We start from the raw sequence: 16,746 nt of genomic DNA on the forward strand, positions 1-16,746 counted from the left end.
ATGTCGACACATCTTCCCTCGATATCTGTCAAACACAAAGTACCATTGGACAACACTCTGGTCACGATATAAGGCCCTTGCCAATTTGGGGCGAATTTGCCTTTTGCCTCGACCTGATGTGGGAGGATTTTCTTCAATACCTGCTGCCCTACTTCAAACTTCCTGGGGCGTACCTTCTTATTATATGTTCTCGCCATTCTCTTCTGGTATAGCTGACCATGGCACACTGCTGCCAATCTTTTCTCATCTATCAAGCTCAACTGTTCCAATCGAGCTTTGACCCATTCCTCATCATCAATCCCGGCCTCAGCGACAATCCGGAGGGACGGAATTTCGACTTCCGCTGGTATTACGGCCTCAGTTCCGTACACCAACAAATAAGGAGTTGTGCCTATGGAAGTTCGGACGGTAGTGCGGTAACCCAACAAAGCAAAGGGTAATCTCTCGTGCCATTGTCTGGACCCTTCCACCATTTTTCGCAGTATCTTCTTGATATTCTTATTGGCTGCTTCGACTGCTCCATTCGCCTTGGGACGATATGGGGTGGAATTGCGGTGTGTAATCTTGAATTGTTGGCATACCTCTCTCATCAGGCTGCTATTAAGATTCGCACCGTTATCCGTGATGATTACTTTTGGGATCCCAAATCTGCAGATGATATGGGAGTGCACAAAATCCACCACTGCCTTTTTAGTTACCGACTTGAAGGTTTTAGCCTCAACCCATTTGGTGAAGTAATCAATGGTCACTAGAATGAACCTATGACCGTTGGATGTTGCCGGTTCGATAGGTCCAATGACATCCATGCCCCATGCTACAAACGGCCAGGGTGCTGACATCGTATGTAACTCTGTTGGCGGAGAATGGATCAGATCTCCATGTATCTGGCACTGATGGCATTTCCTCACGAAAGTGATACAGTCGTGTTCCATGGTGAGCCAATAACATCCTATTTGAAGGATCTTCCTTGCCAATACATATCTGCTCATGTGTGGCCCACAAACTCCAGCATGTACTTCTGCCATAACCGTCGTGGCTTGACCGGCATCTATGCATCTCAACAATCCCAAATACGGGGTTCTTTTGTACAACACTCCTCCGCTAAGGAAGAAACTATTCGACAGACGCCGAAGGGCTGTTTTTTGGTTTCCAGTGGCCTGTTCTGGATATGTTCCCATTCTGAGGTATTCCTTGATGTCATGAAACCAGGGTTCGCCATCTGGTTCCTCTTCTACGGCGTTGCAATAAGCGTGCTGATCACGGACCTGGATGTGCAGAGGATCAACATACATTTTGTCAGGGTGGTGCAGCATTGATGCTAAGGTGGCCAAGGCATCCGCAACCTCATTGTGAACTCTCGGGATATGTTTGAACTTCACCGATCGAAATTGCTTGCTCAGATCATGCAAGCATTGTCGGTATGGTATGAGCTTTAAATCTCGTGTTTCCCATTCACCCTGAATTTGATGTACCAAGAGGTCCGAGTCTCCCAAGACCAAGATGTCTTGGACATCCATGTCCGCAGCTAAGCGCAGACCCAGAATGCAAGCTTCATACTTGGCCATATTATTGGTGCAATAGAAGCGTAGTTGAGCCGTAACAGGATAATGGCGTCCTGTTTCAGAAATGAGTACTGCTCCTATTCCAACCCCTTTTGCGTTTGCAGCTCCATCGAAGAAAAGCTTCCAACCCGGTTCCTCAGGTAATTCCAACTCATTTGTATGCATTACCTCTTCGTCAGGAAAATACGTTCTTAAGGGCTCGTATTTTTCATCAACGGGATTCTCTGCCAAATGGTCTGCCAGCGCCTGGGCTTTCATGGCCGTCCTCGTTACATAGACGATATCAAACTCTGTGAGCAGAATTTGCCATTTTGCCAACCTTCCCGTGGGCATAGGTTTCTGAAAGATATACTTCAATGGGTCCAAACGGGATATGAGATAAGTAGTATACGAAGACAGGTAGTGCTTCAACTTCTGAGCTACCCAAGTTAGGGCGCAACATGTTTTCTCGAGTTGAGTGTACTTGACCTCATGTACTGTGAATTTCTTGCTAAGATAGTAGATGGCCTGCTCCTTCCTTCCTGTGTCATCATGTTGCCCCAATACACAACCAAATGAATTTTCCAAGACCGTTAGGTAAAGAATTAAGGGCTTCCCAGGCTTCGGCGGGACCAATACGGGTGGATTAGACAGATACCCTTTGATTTGGTCGAAGGCCTCCTGACACTCTACCGTCCAACCTACCGCAGCATCCTTTCTTAGCAGTCGAAATATGGGCTAACAAGTCGCTGTGAGTTGAGCGATGAACCTGCTGATGTAATTAAGTCTACCCAGCAAACTCATCACCTCTGTTTTGTTCCTTGGCGGTGGCAAATCTCGGATGGATTCAATTTTGGATGGGTCTAACTCAATCCCTCGTCGACTGACGATGAACCCTAACAGCTTTCCTGATGGAACCCCGAATGCGCATTTGGCCGGGTTAAGCTTGATATCATACCTTCGGAGTCTTTGGAAAAACCTCCTTAGGTCTGCTACATGGTCCTCCTGACGCTAAGATTTTATGATCACATCATCGACGTACACCTCGATTTCTTTGTGTATCATGTCATGAAACACAGCAGTCATTGCTCGCATGTACGTTACCCCGGCGTTCTTCAATCCGAACGGCATTACCCGATAGCAGTAGGTTCCCCATGGCGTAATAAACGCTGTCTTTTTCGCATCCTCCTCGTCCATTAGGATCTGATGATAACCCGCATAGCAATCCACAAAGGATCTGATCTCACGCCCCGCGCAATTATCGATCAGGATATGAATGTTGGGTAACGGAAAACTGTCCTTGGGAATTGCTTTGTTGAGGTTGCGGTAGTCGACGCACACCCTAATTTTTCCATCCTTCTTTGGGACTGGTACCACATTGGCCAACCACTCGGGATATCGAGTGACCCGAATGACCTTCTCCTGCAACTGCTTAATCACCTCTTCTTTGATCTTTACACTCATTTCTGTTTTAAATTTCCTTAGTTTTTGCTTGACCGAAGGGTATGCCGGGTCAGTGGGCAGTTTGTGAACCACTAAATTGGTGCTTAATCCAGGCATATCGTCATATGACCATGCAAAAACATCCTTGAATTCCGTGAGGGTTTTGATCAATTCTTCCCTGACATTCGGCTCAATGTGGATGCTAATTTTGGTTTCTTGAACGTTATCAGCGTCTCCTAGATTCACAGCCTCAGTGTCATTTAGGTTGGGTTTGGGTTTTTCCTCAAATTGGTACAGTTCTCGGTTTATCCCTTCGAAGGCTTCACCTTCGTCACATTCAGATTCATTGTCACAAACGTCCTCTTGCATCATTGAGTAGGATTCAGATTGATTTATTAGACTAGGTCGAAGATCCGATGTGCATGCCATGTCATTAGAACCAATAAAAAGAGAACTGTTCAGAAAGAAAAAGAACAAAACAAAAATTAATATAGGACAAAAAGAGAGAACTTTATTAAACTTGCGGGATAAAAGGGTTCACACTTTTACAAGACAAACGTAAAATTTGGATTACACCCTGGAATAATCCGAACAAAACAAACAAACAAAACATAAATCAAAGCCTACTACCAAGACTCCCCTCGGACCGGAAGAGGAGTAACAGTCCAATTGTTGGTTTTGGCCTCAGGCCCCACAAACTGTATCTCTGCTCTGCTGGAACCTTCTCCAGCTTCCACCATACTGACATCCGCGAATAGCCTCTCAAAACTCTGATTCAGGTCCTCATTTATACCGATCAAAGGTCCTAGAATCTTTGGGACCGGTGACCCCTTGGCACTTTGCTTTGACAAAAGACCTTGAGAGACGTGGCACTGGTTTAGGCAGAAACCAAACCCTCTTCCTCATTTTTCGCGCTTGCTTCCTATCTGCTGCGGTTGGTTTGAACCCCAATCCGAAAGTTTCCAGATTTTTAGGTAAGGTGACAAGTTGGACAATCCCCTGAAGCTTGACTCCCAGGCCTTTTCCCGGCACAAATCCATTACCCAGCATTTCTGAGACCATCATGACTGTTGCGGCAGCTACCCTAGGGTGCGGGATGATTTCTCCTTCAGAAATTTTGTTGGCCGACCCTGTATCGAAAATCTGGTAGACCCAAGGACCTTTGTCATCAGCGGTCTCTATGAAAGGTACAATGGCTCCGCCCGTGGTGCACGTTGTATCCTCGCCGTGTAACACGACCTCTTGTCTTTCCCACTCGAACTTCACCATCTGATGTAGGGTGGAGGGCACCGCTTTGGCTGTATGAATCCATGGTCGTCCCAACAGCAGGTTATAAGATACTGAGGCATCCAACACCTAGAATTCCATGGTAAACAGGACCGGACCAATGGTCAGTTCAAGTACAACATCCCCCACAGTGGCTGTTCCGTTTCCGTCGAACCCTCGGACACAGATACTGTTCTTGTGGATCCTTCCGTGGTCGATCTTTAACTGGTTCAGGGTAGATAGTGGACAAATATTGGCGCTTGAGCCGTTATCCACCAATACTCGAGTTACCACCGAGTCTTCACATTTGACAGCTAGGTATAGAGCTTTATTATGCTCCGTACCTTCCACCGGCAGATCATCATCTGAGAACGTTACCCTGTTCACCTCGAAAATCTTGTTGGCAATGGTTTCCAGGTGGTTTACAGAAATCTCATTGGGTACATGAGCTTCGTTCAATATCTTCATCAAAGCCCGTCGATGCTCCTCAGAATGGATCAGTAATGACAGCAACGAGATCTGGGCCGGTGTTTTTCTCAGCTGTTCGACCACGGAGTAGTCCTGCACTTTCATCTTCCTCAGGAACTCCTCAGCCTCTTCTTCGGACACAGGTTTCTTGGTTGCAACTGGGTTGGTTCTTCTTAGCTCCACCGGAGCAAAACATCGACCTGATCGAGTCAGCCCTTGCGCTTCACAACTGACTTCTTCCACCTGTTTTCCTTTGTACATCACCACCGCCTTTTCATATTTCCAAGGCACATCCTTGCTATCAATCATCGGCAGCTGGACTACCGGCTTTATGGTGACCAGTTCTCTATATGCCCCTTTCAACACAACAGCAGGTGCGGGCGGAACCCCTAATAATACCAACTTGTTTGGCTCGGGTTTGCTTGTCATGGCGGACGGGCTCTTTCCCAATATCACTACTGGCTTGACGCTTTCTCCCTGTGACTGTACCCTCGTTCCCCCACTGGTTGAGACTTCTTTTTGGGCGGCTTGGATCATCATCACTGTTTGTGAGGGTTTTCTCAATTCTCCTCCCTCATACACCAAATCAATCATATGAGTCTCGTGGTGCGCTGGTAGTGGGTTTTGGTTGATGTTAGGAGCTTCCGGTGTCTGGACCTCGATCTTATTGGTGTCGATAAGATCCTGTATGGCATGTCTTAACTTCCAACACTTCTCGGTGTCATGCCCGAGCATCCCTGAGCAGTATTCACAACTTATTGATCGATCCAAATTCTGAGGTGGGGGATTTGGTTCTCGAGTCTGGATAGGACTAACCAAACCCAATTGCCTCAACTTGTGGAACAAAGCGGTGTAGGTTTCTCCCAACTCCGTGAAAGTTCTCTGTTTCCGCAACCTGTCATTCCTAGCATCTGGATTTCCCCGAAAGCCTGCCCCTGAAGGGTTTCTATACGCCCTCGGTGGGGGGTAGGTGTTTTGTGGTGGTGCATATATGTTCTGGGGAGCCGGCACGCGCCATTGCGGGCGAACCGGAGGCTGAGTGTATGCTTGGGCCTGGTGTACGGAACAATGTGGTTCTCGAGGTGGATAGAAATTTTGTGGTGGGTTGTATGGGTAGTTTGACCTGTGAGGTCTGGGTTGGTTGTAGTGCGGCCTGCCAGCCCTGGACCAACTGCCTGCCTCGATCGTGGCAACCTCTTCTTTCTTTCTTCTCAGCGCACCTCCCGTGCCGCTTTGAATAGCCTGGGTTGTGGCCTTGAGTGCCGAATAGTTCAAGATTTTGTCAGACCTCAGACCCTCTTCTATCATGACCCCTATCTTGACCACCTCGTTGAAAGATTTTCCCACTGTTGTCACCAAGTGACCAAAGTAGGTTGGATCCAATGTTTGCAAGAAATAGTCCACCATCTCTCCCTCTCTCATGGGAGGATCGACTCTAGTTGCTTGTTCTCTCCAGCGGAACCCAAACTCGCGAAAACTTTCCCCGGGTTTCTTCCCAGTTCTTAATAATGTGAGACGGTCAGGGACTATCTCGAGATTGTACTGGAAATGACCTGCAAAAGCCTGCGCCAGATCGTCCCAAGTATACCATCTACTGGAATCCTGCCTGGTATACCATTCTAGTGCAGATCCGCTCAGACTTTGGCCGAAATAAGCTATCAGCAGCTCATCCTTGCCGCCTGCCCCTCTCATTTTGCTACAGAATCCCCGCAAATGTGCCATGGGATCACCGTGCCCTTCATATAGATCAAATTTAGGCATCTTGAACCCAGCCGGGAGTTGGACGTCTGGGAAAGGGCATAGATCTTTGTATGCTACGCTGACCTGGTTGCCCAAACCGTGCAGGTTCCTGAAAGACTGCTCCAGGCTTTTGAACTTTCTCAATACCTCATCCTATTCAAGGGCCTTGACCGGCTTCTCAATCTCTGTCGGCACTTCCAAGTGTGGATTGTAAGTCTGTGGCTCGGGAGCATGAAACGTAGGCTCGGGGGGATAGTATTGTGTATCGTGAGCCTGAAACAATGGCTCACTGGTCGTTCTTTGCAAAGGGGCTGATGTTGGTCCCACAAAAATGGGAATATTGGGCGTTGGGAGAGGTTGATGGGGTGGTGGAGCTTGGGAATCATGAGGGCTTCTTTCTTGATGATAACGGGGATTTGGGAGGCTTGTGGAAGGGCCGGAGTGAGGGTACTCTAGCGTGTGTCCCAGTGTTTCAGGGCTCTTTTGTGTTTTGGCTATGGCTAGCTGCATTGCGTTCATCTCTAGTCCCATCCTTTCAATCTTTTCCATCGCTTCTTTTAACAACTGGCTCATCGGCCTCTCTTCCTCATTGCTATTCTCTGAGGTAGTCATGCTTATTGCTATCGGTCCTTTGGATCTGGTTTGATAGGAGTGTGTTGCCAGAGTTCTTTAACAACTAACTTGTCTGGATCAGACAACAACAAACTTTTGTTAGCGTTAGAGTTTAACAGATTTGATCATAACACATAGAGGATGCAATGCTCTTAGGCAGTTAACTGTTTCTACATGCTTTGCTTCGAACAACATGCGTCATCCCGGTTTGCTCATTTGTCCCCTTTTCTGTTATTTTATTTTATTTTTGTATCTTCTTTTTCTTTATTAAGAGAGGTCGAATCTTATGGGGATTTCCTACGTATCACGTCCCCGCGCGAATTAGACCAGGCGTAGTTCTGCCTTAAAGTAAAGAAATACAAAATTCTTGTGAAATCATTAAATTCATTCTCAAAATTTTGCTATTACAAATTACTTCAAACAAGGAATAGCAACAATACAGACTCCACGGTTCTTTGACCCTATTTGATTGAAGGAAAAATAGAAAACAACATACGGGAAAACATCAAAGCCTAAATAAACAAGACTCGACCAAAGGTTAATTTTCCAACTTAAGGACCCGCGAGGCATCATTCGGCCTTTTCGCGGTTCTAGGTGCGAGATCCCTTTCGAGCTGCTCCAACTCGTGCATGGTCTGTTTGACATAACCCATCACTGCTGAGAGAACGGTAACGCTGGTCATGTTCTCACACCGCCGACACCGTCTGATGATGGCGTGGGCAATGGCCCTGATCTTATCTCTGGTTTGTTTCTTCTCTATGAGTAGGTGTCTTATCTGATCACTGCACGTCTTGAATACCTGTGAGTCCTGTATATGCTGATTCTTCAGCTGCCGCACTTCTGTCTTCATTTGGGCCAACAAGTCGTAACAGTATCTACTCTCCAATTGGAAATCCCTGGCCTGCTTAACTGCTTTAAACTCAAGTGTAGCCATCTCTCTCTTTATTTTGGCAACAGTCTTCTAGTGGTCACGTTTCAATTGGTTCAAGCATCGGTGATGCTTGTCTACTCTTGTTCCCCACTGTGCCTTGAACTCTGCCATGACCTTTTCGGATTCTTCTAACCCGACTCACCATTCCGTGATTTCTCTTTTCAAACCCTTTATCAACTGCTGGTCTGATCGACTTCTGGGCTGCTCCTCAAGAGACAATCTCAATTTTTGGATTTGGGCCTTAAGTTCTTCATTCTCTTGGATCAATCTATTCTTTTCGCTTCGATCCGTCGCGATTTGTACGCTGTTATCGAATTTCAGGCTGTCCATTTGTAGCTTCAAATCACCAATCTCTGCCCGATAACCCTTCTCTTTTGCTAACCAGTTCCATTTCCCTTGGGATGATTCTACGAAATCTTTGAGATGCGGTCTCTTAGCCGGTCTTTCGTAGGACATGCTACCTCTACACCAAGCGTGATATCCTGGGGCGACTTCACCTTTTGCCGTATCAATCACACAAGTGTTTGCTGTCAGATGTTGGCACTCACTCCAGATTTGGCGAACTTCTTCTTCAGGGAAATGACCGTTCGGACTGATTTCAATCACTTGGGTACTCAAATCTTCATCTTTCGGTACCACTTGGTACCTCCCAAGTTGCCTCAAAACCCGATACGGTGCATAGGGTTGGATACTTTTCAGTCCCATCAACAGAAAGTGAGGCCGGGTTGCCGGCATGTATATGATTTCCTCAATAGGTGACCATCCGAGCGTCCACTGGATTTGGCTGGCAGTGAGAGTTCGGAGAAATGAGGTCCATGATGTGACTCCCTCAGGTAAATTGAGCCCTTTGATTCTCGTGTAGAATTCTCCAATACAAGTTTTTTCTGGCGAACCATAACCCAAAAGTGAGGAGCGATGGCATAAATGATCGGTCATCCACATTTGCAACAGTAGGTTACATCCTTCGAAAAAGTCGCCCCTGGCTCGACAAGCAGTGAGAGCCCGGAAAATGTCAGCCATAATCATAGGCGCCAGAGTACTTTTATCTTGGGTAAGCAAAGTATTGACGACCCCGGTTACCTTTAGATCAATGTTTCCATCTTTCCTAGGGAACACTATAAGACCCAGAAAGGCTGTCATAAAAGCCACTAGCCTGTGTTCGTCCCACTTTTGTCGGTTGCCTCTACTGCATAGTTTGAAATCCGGCTTATTGAACCCGCCCACGTGGCCGTATCTAGCATATATGAGGTGGAGACTGCAGAATCCTTTGGCAAGATCTGGATGGTGGAATGTCCGAGGTATTTTTAGGAAATCCAGAAACCTGTGTACCGTGACAGCTCTAGGTGCAATCAAGTATTTTAACCTAAAAGGGGCTTCATCACTTCCGATGTACCCTGCTATTTCTTCCAATGTCGGGGTGAGCTCGAAGTCCGAAAAATGGAACACGTTGTGTGCGGAATCCCAACAAGTGACCAATGATCTGATAATATCACCCCGAGGCTGAACGTTTAGTAGGTCCGGGAGACCTTTCAGATATTTCCTTACTTTGTCTTGCCCTTCTTTGCCTAAGTCGTTCCACCATAACCGCAACTCAAAAGGGATCTTGGTCATTACTGAAAAAGGTTCGTTTTGTATCGTGCTCATCCTGCACATTTATTAGGGTGATTATGCCAAGTGAATAAAATAAAAAACTTTATTTAGATCTTTTTTTTAAAAAAAAAAATAAGACTCTTTTTTTCAGCTTCATTTTTACGACAAGACACACTATATATTTTTTGAAAAACAAAATAGAACAACGACCCCTTTTTTTTCTTTTTTTTTATTTTTCTTTTGCTTTTAATAAAACAAACTAATAAGACGTTTTTTTTTTCTTTTTTTTTTTCATTTTCTCAAAATTTCGGCAGAGTTTTGACAGTATTTTGGCATTGGTTTTTTCCAAAAATAAACAATTAGCTCCTTAACCGCTATTTCTTCTTCTTTTTTGTTTCCAATTTCACATTATTCATAATATTCAAACACCGGTCAGCATGCGGGCGCGAGACAAATAAATGCACGGAAAACAAATAGGATGCATTAGGATGGTCCTTTCATATCAGGTTGCTAGTCCTAGATGGACCCAACCCCTGTGTTGAGCCCCCTAAGTCAAATGCAACGTGATGCAAATAAGCGTTCCTACTAGGGATCCGGCATGGAGTTTCGTTATACTAGGTTTATAACCTGGGTATATGTTCTAGACTGTGTACCCGAGCGGACAACTCGAGTCGAGGAGGGGCAACTTACCGGTAACCAAAAGGTCGTCCGGCTTCGTAACTTATTCGTCCTCTTTCTTATTTTGGGTATTGACACTAATAGAATAGGGAGCCTCGACCAGCGAGCTTCTCCCCGGAGGTAAGAAGAGAGAGGTTTCGACACAGTTTATATACAGTTCAAATAATATCGAAGCAGTAAAAGCGACATTTAGCACATTAGGCTTAAATATGCAAAAATCAGATAGAACCAAATATAACAATTTATATGAGCTCGAATTTCTAACCCTGAACCACTGGTTCTGGGTTAAGTCCCCAGCAGAGTCGCCAGAGCTGTCACACCTCCTTTTTCCGGCACCGCGAGGTGCGTAGGGAGTTTTTTCCAATTAAAGGACAGTCGAAACGGGATTGGTTTAATTATTTCAGAGTCGCCACTTGGGAGATTTAGGGTGTCCCAAGTCACCAATTTTAATCCCGAATCGAGGAAAAGAATGACTCTATATTACAGTCTGCGTACCAGAAATCCGGATAAGGAATTCTGTTAACCCGGGAGAAGGTGTTAGGCATTCCCGAGTTCCGTGGTTCTAGCACGGTCGCTCAACTGTTATATTCGGCTTATTTATCTGATTTTAAATACAATTATGAACCATGTGCAAATTTTATCTTTTAACCGCTTTTGTCATTATTATTATTTTTACGAGAATTGCAACGTCGTGAAAACATATCTCGAACCACGTTACATCAATGTACCCGTGGTTATCGATATATCTCGACTCGGTTGAGATTTGGATTTGGGTCACATAAATGTGCACCCGAATTAAGGAAAATAAATTGTTAAAGGCGCGCCTAAAGCAACTAGCGTCTTGTTATTTTGGGGAAAGTCGTAAAAATTCGTTAAACGGCATATCCCGAATTCTAAATACTTTAATATATACATACATCTAGAGGGCCCCGCAGCTTTGTACATTTTGTTTGTCGAGGCTCGTCTCGTTCTATTTTTAAAAGGAATTTGCGACGTCATGGACATGCATCTCGAACCACGTCACAATCAATGTACCCGTGATTAGAAACACATTTCGAATCCGTCGAGATTTGGATTTGGGTCACATAAATGCGCACCCGAATTTAAGAAGGTAAAATTATTAAATACGCGCTTAAAGAGGCTATCGCGTTATTATTCCGGGAGGGTCGTGAGATTTGCTAAACGACCCACCTTAGGGACTGAATGCTTCAACATATATATATTTAACAAGGGCCCCGCAATTTGTGCGTTTTTCTTTATTTTTTGTCGAGGCTCATCTCGTCCTTATTTTAAAAGGATATCCTATAGCAACTACGTTTCTTGTTGCGTTTATCTCTGCTAATTGAAAACGGTAGATAGCCCTAGTTAATTACATGCTTGCAAGTTATCTATACAGAATTCCGAGTGCTTGCACAAAATCAGAAGCACGGCCACGTACACAGTCGGCCGAGCAAAAATTAAGGGCCCAAATCCAGCCCATGCGTGATGGACCAGACCTGGGCCATTGTTTGTTCGATGCAGGCCTGCTTGGTCTGTTTTGACCTGGGCTCGACCTTCGTGAGGTTGAGATTGCAGTCTCCGTGTTCTTTGTCTTAAAACATGGTTTACCAGTTATATGAAGCAGTTTATCAGAAAGGAAAGAACTTAACTAGTAGAGTACGATTTTCATGCTTGGCCTACATTAAAGGACATACTACAAAGTTAAACTAAGTCTAAGATACAACCTATTTCATTGGGAATATTTTCACCTATCAGCATACATATATAGACTATCACTCAGCTAATCTATATTGATATACACTGGGCATACAGGCTACTTCTATTGTCAACACATGAATGAAAATTATTATACAGTACATGATATCTAATGTAACAATCTATGTATGAAAGTCAACTTCAGGTCTTTTCTTTTTGTATTCATGCTCAATTTTCCAATTACATTTGACAGTGTATTGGTTGTGTACCTGGTATAGAGAACAAAAGAAGAAAGGAATGATCAGCTGGGTAGTATGCAACAAACACAGCAACAGCAGATACACAGCAACAACACAACAACAAACCAACAACCACAAGTGTTTTCCACAGTCCACAGACAATCAGCAACAGTTTCCAGAATAAAGAAAACCAACAGATGGTCGAGCACCAAACAAGCAATCCCAGAAAAAAATAGTGAAACAAAAGAAATAACAGAGTATTCGATGCAGCAACACCAGCAGTTCAACAATCACAAGCAGCTCAATCAGGGCAAACAACAGAACTTGGCCAAGACAGCTTGACCAATATGAATTCTTCTGTAGTTTTCAGACAATGTTTGGTTACATTGTTTCTGGAAATTTCCTTATATTTTTTCAGTTTCCTTTAACTCACAAGACCTCTCTCAAGACTAAGTTTTTTTTTCCAGAAGAACCTCCTCTTTTAGGCTCCAAAAGAATCCCTTTCTAAATGGAAGGTCTGCCTCTTTTATAGCCTAAATTCAGCACTTTACAGGCTGTGTGACAACTCAAAATTCCCCCTCCCCATTGTTTTTCCACTCAGTTATTTTAAATAACCAAACTCCCATGAGATCCCTGACAACCCCCTTTTAATATTTATTAAACTAAAACAGGCCATGGGCAGCAAGAATATAATCTGACAGCATGTGCTGTCAGACTATTTTAATCCTAAACAGCTGACCATACGCATGCTGCCCACAATCTGAACTAAGTGAACATGGCATCCATTTAAGCTCAAAGTCTGAACTGCCATTATAACCTACCCCCTAGATGTTCTTTAATTCAAATTGAACAAAACCAATAGGCAATACAATTCAGTTCCTAATGGGATTCAAATGCGATCACAGCAGAAATAAACAACACGAATCAAGTTGTTACCATTAATGACTGAAACTAATTGACGACATACATCGACTCGACTATATTAATCGTAACACATAACAATCAATCGTTCATATAAACAACACGTACAGAGTCCCGAATGACTTCAGACAACTTTGTTCAATCACTGGGAACCTATATGAATTAACTCATTTGACGACTAATCTAATTGACAATCACGTATACCACAGAATACATTCAGAACACACAAAAAATCAACAGACCAAATAAAAGGTTTTTTGACAGAGATGGAAGAAATCCGGATGAAAAATAACAACAAATAACAAACAAACACAACGAAACATGCTGACAACTTAATTAGTAGTTGAATAAAACAAAAAGGACAAGAAAAACTTACCGGAAAATGTCCAAACCAAATTGAACCAAATCTGACTCAATTTTGACCCCTTGAGGCCGAACAAACTTTAATCAGGGTGTTCTCACATGAGAACACCTTGATTAAGGTCTATTAGACCTCAAACCTTGTTAAGACTGGCCGGTTTCCAAGGCTATTCATGTTCTAGGTTTTGGATTCTCAGATTTGAGATTCTAAGAGTTGTGGGTAGATTCGGACCAAACCAAGACTGGTTTGGTCACGAGGGGGTCAGGGGATTGTCTGGTATGAAGATGGTGAGGTTTGGCATAGGTCCGGGTTCGACTCGAATCTTCAAATGAAGATTCGAGATGAAGGAAGGGGATTCGAGGCTAGGGGGTAATAGATCCATGTTCAGGAGAGTGAGGGGGTCCTAGGGTGTTCAGGAGGTGGTCACCGGCGTTCATGCCGCCGGGTTCTGGTGAAGGGGAAACTAGGGCGGCTGCTAGGGTTTCGGGGGTTTCAGGGCTTGGTGAAGAAGATGGGGAAAGGTGGGGTTCGGATAGGGGGCGTGGGGTATGAGGGAAGGCTTATATACGGCGTATAGGATTAGATCCAGGCCATTAGATCATCTGATCTTAACGGCTGGGATCTGATGGTGAGGGGTGAGATGTGGTCGTTTTGCATTAAAACGGGGTCGTTTGGGTTTAAGTGATGGGTTGGGTTGGACCGGCTAAACAGGTCGGGTTGCGGGTGCTGAGGTGGACCGTTGGATTAGTGTGGTTGAACGGCTCAGATCAGATGCCTGATGCGGCATCGTTTTGGGGGGTGCCTGGGCAGGCCTGGTTTGGACCGGACTTGTGTGCTGGTTTGGGCCTATTTTTGTTTTATTTCTTGGGCCCAAACTGATTCTCATTCACTCTTTTCTTTTGTTTTCTATTTTTAAACAAAAAATGAAAATAATAATAATAATACAATGAAATTAAAACAAACAAACAAACAATGTAACATTTTAACACAATTATTACAAAATATTTAAGTAAGTTAAATCACCACCTAGAACGGACGATGCACATATATATATTTTTTGAATTTTCTTTAAATGACCGAATTACGGTTTGATTGCCATGACAGACTTACTTTATATTTTGATTGATAAGATCATATGCAATATGGACCGAACCACAAATGACTAAACAGCACATGCCACGAAAAAATCGAAAGAATTGTACAGCGGAGTCATTTGTCACTATTTTTGTTTTCTTTTGGAGCGATTGTCCGTGAAGCAAAAATCACGTGCTTACATCACCCTCCACACTTTCCTATCAAGGGTCATGTCCCTTTTCCCAATACTTCTTCGGCCTATCTCTGCCTCTCCTCAAACCCACTAATGCCAACCTCTCGCACCTCCTTACTGAGGCATTTGCGCTCCTCCTCTTCACATGCACAAATCATCTAAGCTTCGCTTCCCGCATCTTGTTCTCCACCGGAGCCACTCCCACCCTGGCCCGAATATCTTTATTCCTAATCTTATGAATTTTGGTATTATTACGTTTGTGGGGGAAAGGAATGCTCCACAAATTACAGCATTTGGGCATTCCAAAGCACACTCCCTTTGCTTAATTCAAAGAGAAGTTGAAACAAATACACCATCATAACAGGATTGGAGGCGCATTGCGCCAAAACAACTAAAATATGTATACACCAAAGGGCCATTAACATTTTTGGTGTACACAGTTTTTAGTTATTTTGGCGCAATGGGCCTCCAATCCTGTTATGATGGTGTATTTGTTTCAACTTCTCTTTGAATTAAGCAAAAGAAAATTTCTCAATAAGATATTTGAATCACATATGGCATTACACAGCTCCAGTCACAAATATCGCCAGACAACCACAACCAGAAGTACTAAATATATCTACCAAGGAAACATTTGTACAATAGCTGTAACACAAATGCTTATGTCTGTTGGCACTATGTAAACTCCAAGATGTACATGATCCTCACAGAATGTAAGATTTCACTACTATGTTACAGGATTCGATACTTTTGTATAGAGGCAGTTCACTTCTTTTATTTTTGTATAAAGTACTGCCCACTTTTGGACATTCGATCACCAGCTTAGTGTCAAGATCTTTCTTCCATTAATCAAATATCTTGCTCACTGACAGGGGTATACACATACGGAGGTTGGGGTGGCACGCCACCCGGACACTCGACTAAAATTTCATATACTTATAGATATTCTTTTTCCAGAAAATCGATTATATTAAGATAGTGGCACCCTGTTTCTTAAATAGGTCGTCGGGTGCCATGGTTAGGTGTCTGTACTCGCGACTTGAGTTCGAAACTTTCTAAATGCATAATATTATTTTATGTTTTTAATATCCTCTACGAACTACAACTCAGGGGTGTCCCATATTTCCTTTTCTTCTTACCTTAATTCTTTTATTTTACCACAACTTAAGCGGCTTTTTCTCGTTTCCTTGTCTTTTCATTGTTTTCTTCTTTCTTTAATTTCTTTTATTTTCTTGAGCTATGTTTTTCCTCTTTCTTCCTCCTATACAGCTCCATTTGTTTCATTATATTTGCTACTTTTTTCCTATCCAATGTATCCAAAATTTTATTTGAACGGGATTTTACTCTTTTTGTTCTTATCCCTCTTATAATGTTATTTTCCTCTTAATTCTAACCCTTATCCCTTTGCTTGTGTTGTTCATGGAAGGGGTGCATTTCCCTCATTGACGTTAATTTTTCTTATATGTTTTAATAGAGTTATAAATAAGTTACAATTTGTTTGTTGCCATGATTTAAGTATATTATGTTTGAATTGAAAGGGTGAAATTTGCTTTTTAAGAAATTTGCTTATTTTATTCAATATAATTTGAAATTTTGAATCAATAGAAACTAGATGAAAATTGAACTAAACTCATTTTAGTTCGATGATCAAATGATTTATTTATGAACTAAAATCCTTGTAAATCGAATAAACCAAGACATACGGATTGAATTACAATTCAATTTTCATCTTTAGCTAGTGAATATGAAAGTCAATAACACCTGGCACCCGCACCTTTGAAATCCTAGATCCGCCTCTGCTTATTGATCAAAAATTTTATGACGAATAAATGGATAAAAACGGGAGTTATAGGCAGAGGTTAACATTTGACCCAAAGATATTTGAAAAACTAAGAATAAATTTAGACATAAGAATAAAAGATATATTTGAACATCATTACTTTAAGAATGCAATAATACACATATTCCCATAAACAAGATTATCCTACAACAAC

Source organism: Nicotiana sylvestris, chromosome 2, assembly GCF_000393655.2.
Source record: "Nicotiana sylvestris chromosome 2, ASM39365v2, whole genome shotgun sequence".
NCBI lineage: Eukaryota > Viridiplantae > Streptophyta > Magnoliopsida > Solanales > Solanaceae > Nicotiana > Nicotiana sylvestris.